General features: G+C 37.9%; 1 pseudogene; it reads left to right on the top strand.

The window, feature by feature from the left end:
* Positions 1-8712: 8712 nt before the first annotated feature.
* The window catches only part of LOC127872192 (uncharacterized), a 51249-nt pseudogene continuing 41386 nt past the window's right edge, over positions 8713-18575 (top strand).

Genomic DNA, 18575 nt, shown 5'->3' with positions numbered 1-18575 from the left:
AGATTAGCCTGTGCAGTCTGCACAGGCTAATCAGAGACGACTATTTCCGCCTAAACTTGATTTTTGCTAAGAAGAGACTTTCTTGAAACGATACATATCATAAAAGTGGAAAGTGTTGTCCCTTATCAGCCTGTGTGGACTGAACATGCTAATCTGGGACGACACTTAACGCACATGCATTAAACCCCTTTTTCACATAGCACGGCCCATTTGAACTACGCCGGGGGGAATAATTACACACGCAATAAGGCGTGTTTACTTAAATTATGATAACGTCAGTTTTTTAGTAAAAGCATACCTGCGCAGGCAAAGGTATATGTGGTATGAAATTTGACTATATATGACCTTCCGTGTCAATGGGTATTCAATCAAACACGAAACTTGTGTTTTCCCTTTTATCTGAACATCACATATAAAATATAGGGAGAATGCATGCTTTGCGAAGCGAGTTCGGTCCTAAATAAGCCTGTACATATCGAAATGAGAGTTGATACTTCACGCTTGTACGGTGGTTTCCGTTTAAAAGAAATCTCTTCTTAGCGGATATCCAGTCCAGGCGAAAAGTGTCGTCATTAAGCACCGTTTTCCCTGAGCGAGGCCAATATATTTAACTACGGATCCTTCCTTCAGTACCACGTGACAGTTGAAGATCTACTATGTCTTCTGAGCGGATAACAAGCTTTTGAAAACCCTTGGAGCCAATTACTTAGATATCAAAACGGTCGTCGATAATTTCACACGAAAAACGAAGGTCGTCTGGTTTTAATCTTCAATTTGTAAATAATTTTTAAATTATAATCTTCGTATGAACTCGGGTTATACGGTCGACTACATTATACATATAATCGATTACACATTATGTTATGTTTGTCGTATTTAACCTGTTCTGGTTTGAAAATGGCACGCAGTTATAGCTATTATTTGCAGTTTAGGTTTATACTTAAATGCGAATGTGCAAAACTTGCTATTTTTGACTTATTTCATACTATCTATGAATAGCCTCGTATTTTCATCTACCCGCAAGAAATTTTCCGCCTAAACTGGATTTTTGCTAAGAAGAGACAAGACAGTATGTTTGCAACGTACTTTATTCACAACATTATTATTTGCATTTCAATGAACAATAATAAAGTTACCAACAGTTGACCTTGGGTTTTATTGCAAGGGAAATCAACGCGTGTTAATAAAACTTAGTGTACCATCACAGTTGTCTCGTGGTTGAAATCTTGTATGTGCTTTCTTAAAAAATACAGTTCTCATTGTGTGTTTTTCTAAGATTCTAATTCAGTTTTTGTCATGGATGAGTTACAAAACCTAAAATTATTACTATCTGAAATATAATAAGCATTCAGGTTAACCTATACAAGAAATATAAGGAAATTCGAGTTAAAGGGCTTAAAATTAAAATACTTTTCGTATTAAGTCGTTTATACGGTGGATTAGGGGTGACATTCACTCCTCTTTTTTTAATTACGTGCCTCTTTTTTTTATCTCGTTCCCATCACATACTTACTTGGGGAAACGACAGTAACTAAAACTTAATAAAAGAAGAGAGCGGTGCAGTAAGTAAAGAATGGGTGTATGAAACAAAAGATGAGATACGTTAAGCCTACTCGAGGGAACGACTTAGCTAACTCGTTCACACAAGTTAGCCACCCAATCAAATATTGTTTGCTATAAAAATTTACATTTTAACCATTATCATCATGGCCGGTGTATTCTTGTGGGGGTAAGACGGAGTGCCCGGATGAAACCCCACATGTCCGGTATGGTGAACACCAACTAAACTCACGTGCATCCGGCGTTAAATCATACCACGCCAGCTATATATATGCGTACATAATATTTACAAATGTAACGCACAATTTGATTGGCTGACTTACTCGTTCCCTGGAGATAGCTAAAATTATCTCCTCTTGTGTTTAATGAACCCCTGCTTTATTTAAGCCGCTCTTTTTTTCATTGCAATCTTCTTTTCTTTAGTTTTGCACTCATATTTTATTCTATCTCGTTCAATAGACGTAATAAGTCGTTACCACGGCATAGCTAACTCATTCACTAGAGTTAGTAAGACGTTCCCTCGAGTTAGTATGTTGTAGGAACGAGATAGAAAAAGGATTGCAAATTAAAAAAGAGTATTGTATGTCACCTCTTTTCCGCCGAACGTGTCATACGTCTATGGAATTTCTTATTATTTCGTATTAAGAAGATAAGAGTTTAATTTTATAACACATACATATACACATGCAAGTCGAAACCCCACACATGTACATTTAACATGTACAAGATTAGTCCACCCCATGTAGTCGGTGTAGATGTCTTAATAAGACATTTTTTAATTCTCCTTCACGTACGTCAGGAAGAAGGATTTGTTCAGACATACATAAACATAACTTTTGCTTCTCCAACATTTAGGCATAAACGGACAGACGTGGACACAAGTTTAGCTTCGAAAGGACAGACGTGGACACACGTTTAGCTTCGAATGAAGTACGATGATACGTCTTGGTGTTTTTTATACCACTACCCATAATTTTAGTTTCTCGGACATGTGGGATGAAACGGACATGTGTTCCTTACGTTAGATCGACACACTATTATTTTACTAACACGTACGATTACACGCACACGTGCGTTCATGCGACACAATGGTACAATTTGTACACTTTAGTTTCTCTGACAAAAGGAAATTCATTAGAAACAACACACCATTTTAAATGCACTGCATGGAAATGTTTATCATTTATTTTATTTCTATTTTCCCGTCCACATACGTGTGCTTAGATAAAGAAATACTAACTTGAAAATCGTATGTTAAATATTAAAGTAATCGAGTTCAAGTTTACAAGACTTGCGTAATAATATTCGAAAATAATCGGGAATGCGCTTTCACATTGTTTAAAAATATAAATTATCAAAACAAAAACTATATATAAAGGCATTGAACATAACACGATAATTATACCGCTTCTAAAAAGTAAAGCATACAAATGAGGCATATCATAAACAAAATAATTTGGTCGGAGCGTTTTGAGAAAATTAGTGCGAGTTCAGAATGATGCAGTCGTTATTCGTCTTTTTGCGCGTGTTTCTGATGGATGGGTGCAGCCCGAGAAATAGTTGTGCAACGTACCACGTCAGGAATGTCGGTTCATAGATATGTTTTGTGAAAATAAAATGCACGACATTTATTGATTATGGTTCTGTTATTTTGAACTCTAGAGCAGAGCAGATTCGGAAGAGTTTTGATAGCAATATAATTTTTAAAAATGTTCAAAATGAAGTTATATATTGCGGTTTTATAATCGTGAATGGTTACAATAAACACGAGCGTTAGTATATTAATTTCGTTTGACCGATGCATGTTTGCGGTCACAAAGCAGTTGTTCCTTTAAATATAAGTCGTGTTCTGCGAAAACTGGGCATAATGCATGTGCGTAAAGTGTCATCCCAGATTAGCATGTGCAGTCCGCACAGGCTAATCAGGGACGACACTTTCCGCTTTTATGGTATTTTTCGTTTAAAGGAAGTCTTTTCTACACGAAAATCCAGTTAAGGCGGAAATAGTCGTCCCTGATTAGCCTGTGCGGACTGCACAGGCTTATCTTGGACGACACTTTACGCACATGCATTATGCCCAGTTATCCTAGAACGAGACTCGTATATGTTGTTTTAACGTCCACCGCAGCGCAACTTCATTTTATACGAATATGGCTATTTTAATTTAAGGTCGTCTATCGAGCATGTTGCGCAATATTTGCAGTTTGAAATTAACTTAATAAAAGACATTATAACAATTTGAACAACTTCACCAATTTGTTTCTGCACACGAATTAGTAAGTTTTATATATGTTTTACCCAAGTAATGCATGTCTTATTATATTTTTTGTAACACTGGTATATGTTTAAGAAGATGATTCAGAACAGACATGAATTATTTCGGAGACATTTGAAATAAAAACAAATGGGCCGTGCTCTGTGAAAAGGAAGTTTAATGCATGTGCGTAAAGTGTCGTCCGAGATAAGCCGGCGCAGTCCGCACAGGCTAATCAGGGACGACACTTTCCGCTTTAATGATATTTTTCGTTTGAAGAACGTCTATTTTTAGCAAAATTGAGTTTAGGCCTAAACTGTTGTCCCTGATTAGCCTGTGTGGACAGCACAGGCTTATCTGGGACGATACTTTCCGCATATGCATTAAACCCCCTTTTCACAGAGCACGGCCCAAATACAGGATTTATCTATTAGAAAAGCTTTAAAAAGCATGCCTGTCTATATTGTTTCATGATATTCGGCTAAAACCGCGTACGCTGTTAGAAGCTTTACATAGGTGAACGTAATGCCGTCGGTTTGCACGAGATCTGAAATTTTTGCGAGAGGTGAAAGATGTTCTAGTACGGTTTGTGGAAAACAACCTATGTTCAAAGATGTTATGTACTGAGTGCTTTCATTGTCACCAAATTCTTAATCACCATACCGATCAAAATAACGAAACAAAACACGAATGGGATCAATCAAATAATAACGATTAGGGTATTTGTTTAATTGCACAATTGCTATTGGCGCAACATCGTGTGATGCCTTAAAGGTGTAAATCAAGTAACTACACTACGTGTGTACCAAGCCTTCTGTAAAATGTATACATGTATTTCATCTGCATCGGAAATTAGAATACAAACTTACTAGTATTTAAATGTCTTGCTCACTTCGGAATTCGCGTCATTAGAACTTCTGCTATTGAAGCAGGAATTGTTTCTTTATGAACGAGGGTTTGAACAAAGTCGTTATGGATTGTTGTACTTTTCAAAGCTCACTCTGTTCTCTTTTTTTGGAACGGAACGAAAGTTCAGAAATCAATTTACTTGGGCTCTGAAATTTCATATTCATGAATCATATTTACAAACGCGGTTTAAAGTGGTAGAGCCGTATCTTGAAAGGACTATTAAGTGCTTCTTATGTACTATCGGTAATGTTTACCTTCGCACTTTTAATTCTTTATCTACCATAAAGAATCTTTTGAACTAACACAATCCTTCAAGCCGCTTACTTGATAAACCTTGTCTAATGTGTACATTCAAGCTCCGCGGTTATCTGTGGACAGTTTTTTTTAGGAGAAACACCCAAATTTACTCCATATACATAGGCGGATTGGTGTCACGCATTGTGGCAAAAAGGTCATGTCTATTCCTACTGTTGTCGCACGTCTGACACGCGGTTGTCGTGCGCTGGACGCAGTGTGTTGACAAGTTCGCCGCAGCTACCCTTGCATAAATGCCACTTTGCACCATGTGTGTATTTTATGGAATTATATACGTGTTTTTAACTCTTTCAGTGCTGGAACCGAATGTTGAAGGCCTTTGCAAACAGTTTGGACCCAGATGAGACGCCACAGAACGTGGCGTCTCATCAGGATCCACACTGTTTGCTATTCTGATAGTATTCTTTATTAAAAATATGCTTGTTATACAAATACAGCAGACGACATTTTAGCAGACGACAAATTTCCCAGCATGCAATGGGTTAAGCTTGTTTATTTCCGTTTTGATTGAGCGATAAAAACGATTCAAATAAAAAAAGCTTGCGCTTGAGATCGATTAGCCCGTCATATTATCTCGACCATTTTGAACAAAACTTGATATACATTCGAACGGTAGCTCAAAGGTGGAAAAGCATCACGGCTCGCGTTTCGGTGGAAACAGTGGTCGAGTGGTAGGACGCTGACCTGGAGATTGTAAGGTCTCTTGGTCGACTCATCTCACGTGTGCTCCACATCAAACAGGAACATTAATGGGCACCTTTAAAGGACATTAACCAATGGATCGCCAAAGTGCGCCGGATGTTAACGTACGACTTATAGCCCTGTTATCGGGGGGGGGGGAGGAGGGAGTCGGCTGAAGATAACCGTAAAAATATCATGAATATAAGACCAAGAGCACTTACAATTACCTTTAAATAAGTAATCATGTGAGTTTCGCAAAAAGCTCCACCAATAATTTGACGAATTCTGCAAAAAGTATCCTCCATTCAGCCCATGAGCGCACTCGGATTTTGACGCCGTTAACGACTATTCACATATGAGCAAACGAAATAGTTATGTTCTTAATGGTATTTTGGGCTTTGTTTATTAAGAATAAATTATACATGTTAACTGTTTAATTTATACCTGCAATTTTAAATAAAAGGAAGACGCGATCGACTCGTTTTAAACGTCCATTTTCCGCAGTCTTCCTGTGGTTCTCGCGTGGTGTCTGTTTCAGACGTGCGCGCGGTACCATTAAGACGGTTGTTTGACGAAAGAGCGAGGCATCAACCAAAGCGCCTACGCTTAAGATAGTTGATTCTGCTTGGGAAACATTACGTATGTGAAAAAGACGCACGGTCGCCTCACGTGCGACTCGCGTTTTTTGACAAAAATCTCGACACAAGGTAGACGTTAGGTCGATTTATACCAATTATGATCACGTATTTAAATCCTTCCAGATCCGGAATAATTTCTAGTTGTCACTTTATTGACATTTTATGCAAATCCAAGTTATTTTCTACATCATTGAATGTTTCACGAATGGTTCGCCTTAAACACTGTTAACGAAAAATCTTTTAATAATTCGTTAAATTATTGGGAATAATAATTATAATCAACAGGAAAAATAATTCCAATCGACTATCATGATGTGGTTTGTGATAGACAGACAGACAGACAGACAGTTTATTTCAAACCAATAAGGCATTTAAGCCCACGAGGACATATATACAATACAAGTGATATGTTACGGAATTGATGCGCGGGACCAGAGAAATCTTTGCGCGGAAATTGGAAGTGGACTAGTGGGATCTAGTTTTTACAGGCTGCTAAATACTTTGACTCGGTACACTGACATTTATGCGCTCTTTCGGTGGTTTGGTCCGAGTCGGTTACTGACCATTGTGTGAGTGGTTTCTTCTATTTTGTTTTGAGTAGAATTACATATACCTATCTTCTTTCAAAGAGCGTGTCCTTTCTGCCATGTGCACAATATTAACAGCGTCATGCGAAAATGTTTCTTATCCCATATGCTGTCAGCGTTGCTCCTGACCAAAAAGCGACATCGTACCTTAATGGTCTCATTAGGGCACAGGCACTCGGCATTAGTTACTACCCCCTCTCCTCAGCTGCTATTTTCTCCCAAAACTCTCAAAATTGTCCATTTAATATACAAAATAATAAGACAAAACAGATAGTGGCATTTATTTTTTTACTTACATATATAATAGGTAAAAATTGTTTTCGACTAACGTAGTGTCATGTTATTAATGCCGAGTGCCTGTGGGACAGGGAAGCTGCTGATTAAACTGCGAGGATGGGCAGGGTGGGCTGGAGCTACAATAGTGGCATGATTTTATGGCATACGACCTATTTTTGCATAACGCGGGACATACGTTCTCTTTTTTTGTTATCCAAAATCTGTAGACACCATCAGCGTTTGGATTTCCTCATAGTGTTAATCACAATATCGAAGATATTTTGCTTCATTACTAAATAAGTTTATGTGTTTTCTTTTTACTACATGACACCTGTTAAAGTTAAATCCAAATTGATTTGTGTTGTAATCTAAACCATAGACTGTTTATGTGGTTCAACATTTGCATCGTCATCATCGTCATCAAAAGATCGGAGTTGTCGATTCTCACAGCATCATCCAAAGCGACACTAACGCCGGCAGCAGAAGAAATAGCAGCACATGTCTCGATCATTATAAACCCATTTAAGCCTAGTGGACTCTCCCATCCTTCTAAATTGGATCAATTTATTTCCAAAATTAGTGATGTCTAGTATATTTATTTCTATATTTGGAATATTTGTTACAGAAATTCCTTAAAGCAAACAGCACATCCCCTGATGAGACGCCGCATCATGCGGCGTCTCATTTGGGTCTACGCTGTTTGTCAAGGCTTTTTTCAGGACGCTAGGCATAAATGGATTAAAGTGAGACTGCAGTCACTGCACGATTTTTATATGTGTTAATGTGTAATAAATTGATAAAAATATGTTACAATAACACAAAATAGGTAAGAAAAATTATACATTCAAGACGAATTTCATAAAATGCAGCGAAGACAAATTAGCGCACCAAGCCGATTTTGACGAAAATATTTCGTACATATTTTCTTACAATAACCGAAGAATTCGTCTTTTCGTTAGGATCGGATTTAGTGTCCGTGTGTCGTATGAATAGATATCATTGCAGGAAATTAAAACGGTCCGTAAAACTAAAGTTAGATTCACATTGTACATGCATGATATACATGCTGGCGAATTCGACTGTACAGACATTTTCGATTTTAGAATTAAATATCTGGCTTTTATCGCATTTTTCGACACATGTTCTTCTTAAACTTTTATTTTAATTTATTTTGAAATATGTGTATACTAAGTTTTTTTTTACACATTTTATATAAATTCATAAATATTTGACAAAATCGTGCAGTCTCACTTTAAATTCCGCATGTAATTAAAGCTTAAGCAAACATATTAATAATGTTGTCTTTTCAGACAACTGTAACCCAAAATTGTGCGGTGTTTAAATCGGCAAAATAATAAATTGTGTAGGTTGTCATCACAATTCTCCGTTCTGCTCCAATCAATACACTAAGCTTTCAGACGACAAAGTCCCGTCTGCTACGCTTCACCTGGCGTCAATAGACTCCGTACTCCCCGCGCGCATAAATAGAACGGTCCAATGTTAACCTGTCCACTCATGTGTTACCGCTGTAATTGTAAACCGACTGAAGGGATATACAAAAATAGGTAATAGCATTGTGACAATAGAAAACCGGTCTAGTGGAATTTCGGTCGTCAATAAGTGGAGTTTAGTTATTTGTTCGATACACGTTTTGTACTAGTGTGTTAGCCGGTGTTATGTGTGTGTTTTAGTGTCAATTTGTTGCGTTTGGTAGGAAACGTAGTGGCTGGAAAAGGAATGCATTTTATTTATTATTATAACTGAAGGATTTAACGAATCACGTGTGAAAAGAAAAAAATAGATGCACATTCTTGAGGTAAGCTCTGATAACTATTCATAACGGAGTTTGAAGAAATACGATTTAGATACGGAATAATGACTCTGACATGCTTACGACTACTGAACGCGGTATGTGGTAAAGTATGCTCGGAAAGATAAATCAATAAATGTTGCTATGTATCTGGTGAAATAACAAGACTAATTTCGTGTTGAGACAGACGCTTATCATGGGTAGAAACTAACTTTACAATTGGTAAACTGCATCCGGGCAACCATCTTTAAAGTTTGGTTGCCCAGCTAAAGATAAACGTTCAAAGAACCATGTTCATATAGTGCGATGTGTATAAAATAATTTCTTTTAATGAAATAATATATAATTGAACATCAACATCGCTGGCATTACATACTTTTTATTGCTTTATGTCCTATTTATAGCCTGAATCGAATCATTTCTTAGGCCTTAGTGAATGGATATTCTAAAATGGAGAATTGATCCACTGTCGAAAATTGTTATTCAATGTTAAATTGCGCTGATTGTGTCAAGCTTTAAACAAACCTAGTTGCCCGTTCTGACTTCCAGCATTTGAAATTAAGTTAGCCGGACCGATATCTAATAGCCCCTGACTTACGGACATCCCTCATTTCTACCCATGTTGTTACTAGGCGAACACATGTTTAAATGCCCTGACAAGACCGACTTCGATTGATCCAATCATGAATTGCACATGTTAAATTACAAATGCGATCGAAGGGCACGGTGAGGGAGTGCACTTCGCAGGTATTTAGACGTCATATCGTACATGAATTGTGTTCATCAAGCATGTCAACTTGAGTTTTTCTTTTTATCATTAAAGGGGCCTTTTCACAGATTTAGGCATGTATTGAAGTTTGTCATTAAATGCTTTATATTGATAGATGTAAACATTGAAACTTATAAGCTCAATTAAAAAAAGAAGAATACAATGAAAGAAAGAAAAAGGTAACCCTCAACTGGGCTCGAAGCACTGACCCCCGGAGTAAAAGTCTATTGATTCGACCACTCGGCCATCCGTGCTTAAACAATGTCTGATGTATTTTATACTTTATATTTATAAGCATTCATCGTAGTATCTCAAAATATAACGACAGCAACAAAATTCTCCAAATTATTCAACCGTTTCGCGGTGCAACGCTTTATAATTTTTAGGTTTTTAAATCGTCAAAAGATGCATGTAATAAATATTTTAGAGCTTGGTAAATGTACAATATTACTGTTTCCTGAACAATATCATAACTACAACGAAAATTTGCGAATCTGAAACATTTTTTTTAATTTGGTCAATTTACCAAAACGTTAAAAGGCCACTTTAAAAAGTCGGAGTAAAATGTCTTAAACGTGGGTGTTTTTTAACTGCTAACATATCAAATGACTGCGCAGTTACCAGTACATATCTTACAGCAGCTGAAAACCCTTGCCTAGATATTGAAAATCATTATTATTTGTGGGACATTCAATTGTGTTGAGTACGTGAGTTGACCGACATACACATTTAACCCGTTCATGCCTTGCGTCCTGAAAAAAGGACATTGCAAACAGCGCAGACCCAGATGTCTAAATATAGAAATAAATATACTTGACACCCCTAATTTTGGAAATAAATTGATCCAATTTTGAAGGACGGGAGAGTCCACTGTGCATAAATGGGTTAAAACACAACAGAAAATTACCGAGGCAATTTTTTTAAGTTGTCCAAAATGTGACATCGATGAATTTACGTGTCCACGTAAGGTCATTTTTTTAAACCAAGTAGTTTTATGCGGAGGAATACAGATTATTCTTAGGTAATAAAATGTACTTCATATTTGTTATTCTAGAACCTTCCATTAACACAGTAACAAAATTAATCATTCGGAGTTGTGTTGCAAAAACAGGATTATCAAAAAAAGAGTAACACATGACGTCAACATTTAAATAAATAAATAGCCGTTTCGTCGACTTAATATTGAATATAAAAGGAAAGCTAAATCGTATAAAGCAACAGTTTGTATTTTTCCAATTAATCGATACACACGTTGGGGAAAGATTGGCTACTACCTGGGGTCAGTTTTCATTATACGTCATAAGAAGATTCTCAAACAGGTTGAATTAAGGTAATTAATTTATGATTGCATTGTATGTTCAGTTCTTGGGGGAAAATATTCACAATTGTTTGGTAGATACATGATGTATCTCCCATTTTCATTAACCGTGTAAAATTTATGTATAATGTAAATTGCATAATATATATAGGATCCTGCATGAGTGATCGTTTTGTATTGAATTTATTAAACAAGTCATCTAAATAAAGATAAAAAACGAGGCTTGCCGAGTTTTTATCTTTATTTAGATGATGAGTTTAATAAATTCAGTACACAATGACCACGAATCTAAGATTCTATTTATAACATGACCAAAAAAATTTCGTTTTATTAGCTAATTTTTTTTTGAAAAAAAAAATTATGAGCTATTGTCATCACCTTGGCGTCGGCGTCGGCGTTGGCGTCCGGTTAAGTTTTGCGTTTAAGTCCACTTTTCTCAGAAAGTATCAATGCTATTGCATTCAAACTTGGTACACTAACTATCATGAGGGGACTGGGCAGGCAAAGTTAGATAACTCTGGCATGCATTTTGACAGAATTATGTGCCCTTTTTATACTAAGAAAATTGAAAATTTTGGTTAAGTTTTGTGTTTAGGTCCATTTTATTCTTTTAGTATCAAAGCCATTGCCTTCATACTTGCAACACTAACTAACTATCATAAGGGGACTGTGCAGGCAAAGTAATGTAACTCTGACTGGCATTTTGACAGAATTATGTGCCCTTTTTATACTTAGAAAATTGAAAATTTGGTTAAGTTTTGTGTTTAGGTCCACTTTATTCCTACAATATCAAAGCTATTGCTTTCATACTTGCAACACTTATTAACTATCATAAGGGGACTGTGCAGGCAAAGTTTTGTCACTCTGACTGGCATTTGGACGGAATTATGGGCTCTTTATACTTAGAAAATTAAAAATTTTGTTAAGTTTTGTGTTTTGGTCCACTTTACCCCTAAACTATCATAGATATTGCTTTCATACTTGGAACACTCGCAAACTATCATAAGGGTACAGTAAAAGGACAAGTTGCATAACTCTGGTTGTCATTTTAACGGTATTATGGCCCTTTTTTGACTTAGTAACTTTGAATATATGGTTAAATTTTGTGTTTCAATCCACTTTACTTCTAAAGTATCAAGGCTATTGCTTTCAAACTTCAAATACTTTCATGCTATTATGAGGTTACTGTACCTGGCAAGTTGAATTTTACCTTGACCTTCTAATGACCTTGACTCTCAAGGTCAAATTATTAAATTTTGCTAAAAATGCCATAACTTCTTTATTTATGATTAGATTTGATTGATACTTTGACAAAAGTACTCTTACCTGACATACCACAATAGACTCCACCCAAACCATCCCCCGTGCCCCCCCCGAATCCTCCCCCCTAATTTTTTTTTTCAGATCATCTCACAAATGAACACCACACCCTCACACTATACTATACCCCCCCACCCACCCCCCAAAATAGTTTTTTTTAAATGGTTAAAAAACACAAATATTTATTTTTATTATTTTATGTTTGAAATACCGTCCAACCATCGCACCTAAGAATACCCCCCCCTCCCCCCCCCGAATTCCCCTCCCTAATTTTTTTATTTTTTTTAAGATCATCTCACAAATGACCACCACACCTTCACACTATACTATACCCCCACCCCCCGAATCCCCCCTAATCCCCCCTAATTTTTTTTAAACGGTTAAAAAACACAAATATTTATTTTTATTATTTTATGTTTGAAATACCGTCCAACCATCGCACCCAAGAATACCCCCCCCCCTCCCCCCTGAATTCCCCCCCTAATTTTTTTTAAGATCATCTCACAAATGACCACCACACCCTCACACTATACTATACCCCCCACCCCCACCCCACCCCCCCCCCACCAATTTTTTTTTTGAAACGGTTAAAAAACACAAATATTTATTTTTATTATTTTATGTTTGAAATAACGTCCAACCATCGCACCCAAGAATCCCCCCCCCCCCGAATTCCCCCCACCCCTAATTTTTTTTTAAGATCATCTCACAAATGACCACCACACCCTCACACTATATCCCCCCCCCCCCCAACACCCCCCCCCCCCCCCAATTTTTTTTGAAACGGTTAAAAAACGCAAATATTTATTTTTATTATTTTATGTTTGAAATACCGTCCAACCATCGCACCCAAGAATACCCCCACCCACCCACACCCCCCACCCCCGATTTTTTTTTTTTGCTTTTTTTCCCCGCATTTTTCGCATTTTTAGAAGATAATGTAATAAATGTGCACGCCCCACACTATAATACACCCCTCTTCACTCCACCCCTCCCTCCTTTGTGATTGAAAATGAGAGTCCCTTCACCTTTAGAAAGAAAATAGATGAGCGGTCTGCACCCGCAAGGCGGTGCTCTTGTTTTATGCTCTTTTTACCGTTTATTCACATTGTAAAAGAGTTCAGCTGAAGAAATTCGTTGGAATAATGACGTAATTTTGTCAAAAAATGACGATATTTCACAGTTATATAACTAGTGTAATAACACCCATGTAATAAACAAAATTGAGCTTTACGTTATTTCACTCCTGGAGCGTAGGTCATGTTATAATGTATTATATTAACATATATTTATTACATATTTAACAAACAATCCAACACAATTACTGTGGTAAAATATGAACAAAAGAGGTCAAATGGTTTACAGGATAAGATTTACGCCGGGTAATCATTGGGTTCAGGTTCGATTCCGAGACCATTCCATGATTCCTTAGACACAACGTACTGATTATGCCCATGAAACGTGCTCAAGTATGTCCTTATAAGCAGAGGGCGCCAATGCTGAAGTAAAATCGAATAAGTTTCAAAATGGATTATATCTATTTTAAACAATTGGAATCAGACAAGTTCAATTTGACATCCACACGGGCAACCAACAAGATTGTACAAGAATGTCTTGCATTATTACTTAGCCATCAACGCGCAATTAGTCAACTCAGTCGTAAATTTAAAAAAAACAAGCAATATCACCATGTTTCCGTCAACGACACCGCATAAACGCCATGCGGCTTCATGTCGCAACAACAATAACGTTCACACGACCGCTTGTCGTAACAAGGGATTTCACTTCGATATATGTACTTTTACCACACGCGATTACCATTCATTATTGTTCGTGGATTCGTACCGTGAGAGATATTCGTAATGTTTGGCACGCGCTCCTGTTTTTTGACATTCTTCCCATAATCAAAGTTGCACTTTTAAATGTTTTGATGACCTCATTGGTCGCTTGGTTATTATGGTTATTTGTAATGTAAGGTTGTGTTTAAGCGATGTTTCATTGTAGCGTTTTTCAAATTCATACACGAGATCAAATGTAAGCAAGTGATTTAAATATCAAAAAGCAAACGCTTCTCAACCAAGTCAACCAACCAACCGCACGTCAAACATACTCTCCAGGGTCAACCAAGACCTACAAGGTCAACCATCCAACATAAGGTAAACACTCCATTACCAGGTCAACAACCAATAACTTGGTCCATCAACCAATTCTATGCCAATCATCCAATTCTATATAAACCATTCACTACCAGTTAAACCCTTCACTACAAGGTCAACCACCCTCTAGTACATGTAAGTAAATAATCCAAAATAAGATCAATTCCAACAACCAGGTCAATCAACCACCTCCAGGTCAATAATGGACTACCAGTTCAACCATCCACTGCCAAGCCAACCATACATTACCAGATCGACTATACATTACTGGGTCAACCATACATTACAAGCTCAAAAATGGACTACCATGCCAACCATACATCTCCAGCCTAACCATACATTACCAGGTCAATCATGGACTACCAGGCAAACCATACATTACCAGGTCAATCATGGACTACCAGGCAAACCATACATTACCAGGCCAACCATACATTACCAGGTCAATCATGGACTACCAGGCAAACAATATATTGCCAGTCCAACCATACATTACCAGGTCAATCATGGACTTCCAGGCAAACTAATATTACCAGGCCAACCATACATTACCAGGTCAACCATACATTGCCAGGTCAATCATGGACTACCAGGCCAGCCATACATTACCAGGCTCTCCATACATTACAAGCTCAATCATTGACTACCGGGTCAGCCATCAACTGCCAGATTAACCATCTTCTATCAGGTAAACCGCCAAGAGACAGGTGAACTATCAACCGACTGGTCCACCATCTGCTACCAGGTTAATCATCTACCACCTGGTCAACCAACCATCTACTACCGAATCGACTACCAGGTCAACAATTATCGCCGAGCAATTCACCACTATTTCAATACAACAACCCATCACCTGGTTCACTTAACAATAAATAGACGACCATCTACCACAACTAAACCGTTCCCAAATCACCAGGTCAACAACCAATTAGTTGGTCAATCAACCACTTCTAGGTTAGTTATCCAATTTTAGATAAACCATCCACAACTAGGTAAACATCCCTCTAGTAGTCAATTACCCACAAACAGGTCACAACAACCAGGACAACAAGGTCAACCAACCACATTCAGGTCAACCATGTACTACCAGGATCACTTTTTCAAGAACATAGTACCAGATCAACCACCCACCACTACTGCATTACAACAACCCATCACCTGGTTCACAACACAATTAATAGTCGACCATCTACCACAACTAAACTATTTCCAAATCATCTTTTCACTCCATCTTAACCAACCAGCTCCTCGAATGCCAGCATTCAGATGGACGACCAAATAAGTAAACACTGTTAATGCCAATCTATGTATACGGACCCGATTAAACCAACTTTTACCTCTTCAGCAATATTTAAATTGGCCTTACCTCTTGATAACAACCCATCCATTTAATTTCAACAACTACAACCCATTGAATACCCACCCAACCATTGTCAACACAACCACCAAATGTCAACCAAACCCTCTTTTTTTAAACAACCACACATTGAACACTCTAACACCTATTGTCAACACAACCACCTTTATTTAACCTAACCATGTATTTTCAGCTATTGTATTACCCATTTGCGAAAAGTATCTGTACCAGCCCAATTGGGAAAATGTGCACAAAGATTCTCGTCGGGAAGTCTTCATATTAGAAAATTTGTTTTTTGATTTTTTTGTTTCAAAATAATTTAAAATTGGTAACTAAGTGTTTTCAAGTTGTCAATTTTATATTTACTTAGTTTCAAGCCATAGAGCTGAATAGGGAAACTAACAAAATGTTGCATTTTATTTATAAAAAGATTTTTTTAAACCTTCAAATGGGAATATTTTTGACAGCAATTTGGACATTGGGAAATGTGTAGGGTTTTCCTTATTGGGGAAAGTGCCGGTTTCCGGCACTTTATAAAGAAAGAAAAAATCGTTGATTGTAAACCCAACAAGCCATTTACAACCAAGCCACATATTGTCAACAAAACCACATATTGTCAGCCAAACCTTCCAATTTCAAACCCAAACCCTCGTTATCAACTCAATATTCAACTACGAATTGAACACATAATCTTGCGTAACTATTCTGTATTCATATGACCCTCTGTATTCATATGACCCTCTGTATTCATATGACCCTCTGTATTCATATGACCCTCTGGGCTTTATGCATGTGCGTTAGTGTCATCCTACATTAGACTTTATTTTCGTTTTACACAAACTTCTTGTAAACGAAAAGTTCCGTAAAGCGGAAAATGTCGTTCCTGATTAACCTGTGCAGTCCGAACAGTCTAAACGGGGCGTCCGAACAGTCTAACCGGGGCGTCCGAACAGTCTAACCGGGGCGTCACTTTACCTGTAGAGTCCGAACAGTCTAACCGGGGCGTCCGAACAGTCTAACCGGGGCGTCACTTTACCTGTGGAGTCCGAACAGTCTAACCGGGGCGTCACTTTACCTGTGCAGTCCGAACAGTCTAACCGGGGCGTCACTTTACCTATACAGTCCGAACAGTCTAACCGGGGCGTCACTTTACCTGTGCAGTCCGAACAGTCTAACCGGGGCGTCACTTTACCTGTGCAGTCCGAACAGTCTAACCGGGGCGTCACTTTACCTGTGCAGTCCGAACAGTCTAACCGGGGCGTCACTTTACCTGTGCAGTCCGAACAGTCTAACTGGGGCGTCCGAACAGTCTAACCGGGGCGTCACTTTACCTGTGGAGTCCGAACAGTCTAACCGGGGCGTCACTTTACCTGTGGAGTCCGAACAGTCTAACCGGGGCGTCACTTTACCTGTGCAGTCCGGACAGTCTAACCGGGGCGTCACTTTACCTGTGCAGTCCGAACAGTCTAACCGGGGCGTCACTTTACCTGTGCAGTCCGAACAGTCTAACTGGGGCGTCCGAACAGTCTAACCGGGGCGTCACTTTACGCACATGCATGAAGCCCGGTTTTCGCAGAACACGATTCATATGTTGTTCAAAAATAACTCTGAAATAATCATGTACAACGCCTTACTTGTTCTTAATCGGAATATGAATTATAAATACTGTTTACTCTTGAAGCATTTTGTTGATCATGTTTAAAAACCAGGTTGTGGTTTTGTATTTATGTTTGGCTACTCTTTATGAGTTAGGATTTCGTAAAAAGTAGCATTTCTTGTAATCAAACATGACAAACTATAGAAAAACATCACATGTAACGTTATTAATCTACAAATTACAACGCAAAAACGATCATACATGTATTTGAAAGGAGCACTTAAGGACCGTATTTCATAACACATTTGCAATTACTTTTGAGATCATGTAAGATTCGATATGATGGTTGCATTAACATTTTTTTGTGTTCTTTTTGATGCATCGTGGCAATTAATGAAACAAATGAGATGTGACCAACTGATCTATATGCAAGCGCGTGTTGTGTCGTCCCAGATTACCCTTGCAGTCCTCACAGGCTAATTAGGGACGACGCCTTGCGCTTACTAGTATATGGAAACGTTCGTTTTTAGGAGGTCTATTTTGTACACACCATTTTCAAGATACTCAAATAGACGTGTTGATCAAATATGGTTTCTTTTGGTGATACTTATCGTGTTGCGTTTTAGTATTTACTTAGGTTTACATAATTTGCATGATGTACACAACAACGTTGAAACTTGTGTTTTGTGCACACCGCATTACACACAACAAAAGCTCCATGTTAACATTAGATCGGAATTGTACATTATATTAGTACATATCGTTGCATTTACAGCTATACAATGTCGTGGTTTTTAGCTCGGCTGATTTCGGAGGTATTGTCATAGCCAGCTCGTCGTCTGTCGTACGCCGTCTGCCGTCCGCCGTCCGCTTCTTGCTAAAACCTTAACATAGGCTGTAAAATCAAAGTGCTTCCACATACAACTTTGAAATTTCGTATGTAGATGCACCTTGATGAGTTCTACACCACAAACCCATTTTTGGGTCACTATGTCAAAGGTCAAGGTCTCTTCTGACAAGCTTTCATT

Source organism: Dreissena polymorpha, chromosome 3, assembly GCF_020536995.1.
Source record: "Dreissena polymorpha isolate Duluth1 chromosome 3, UMN_Dpol_1.0, whole genome shotgun sequence".
Classification (NCBI taxonomy): domain Eukaryota; kingdom Metazoa; phylum Mollusca; class Bivalvia; order Myida; family Dreissenidae; genus Dreissena; species Dreissena polymorpha.
The sequence above is the reverse complement of the archived record's forward strand: the minus strand, read 5'-3'. Positions and strand labels throughout refer to the sequence as shown.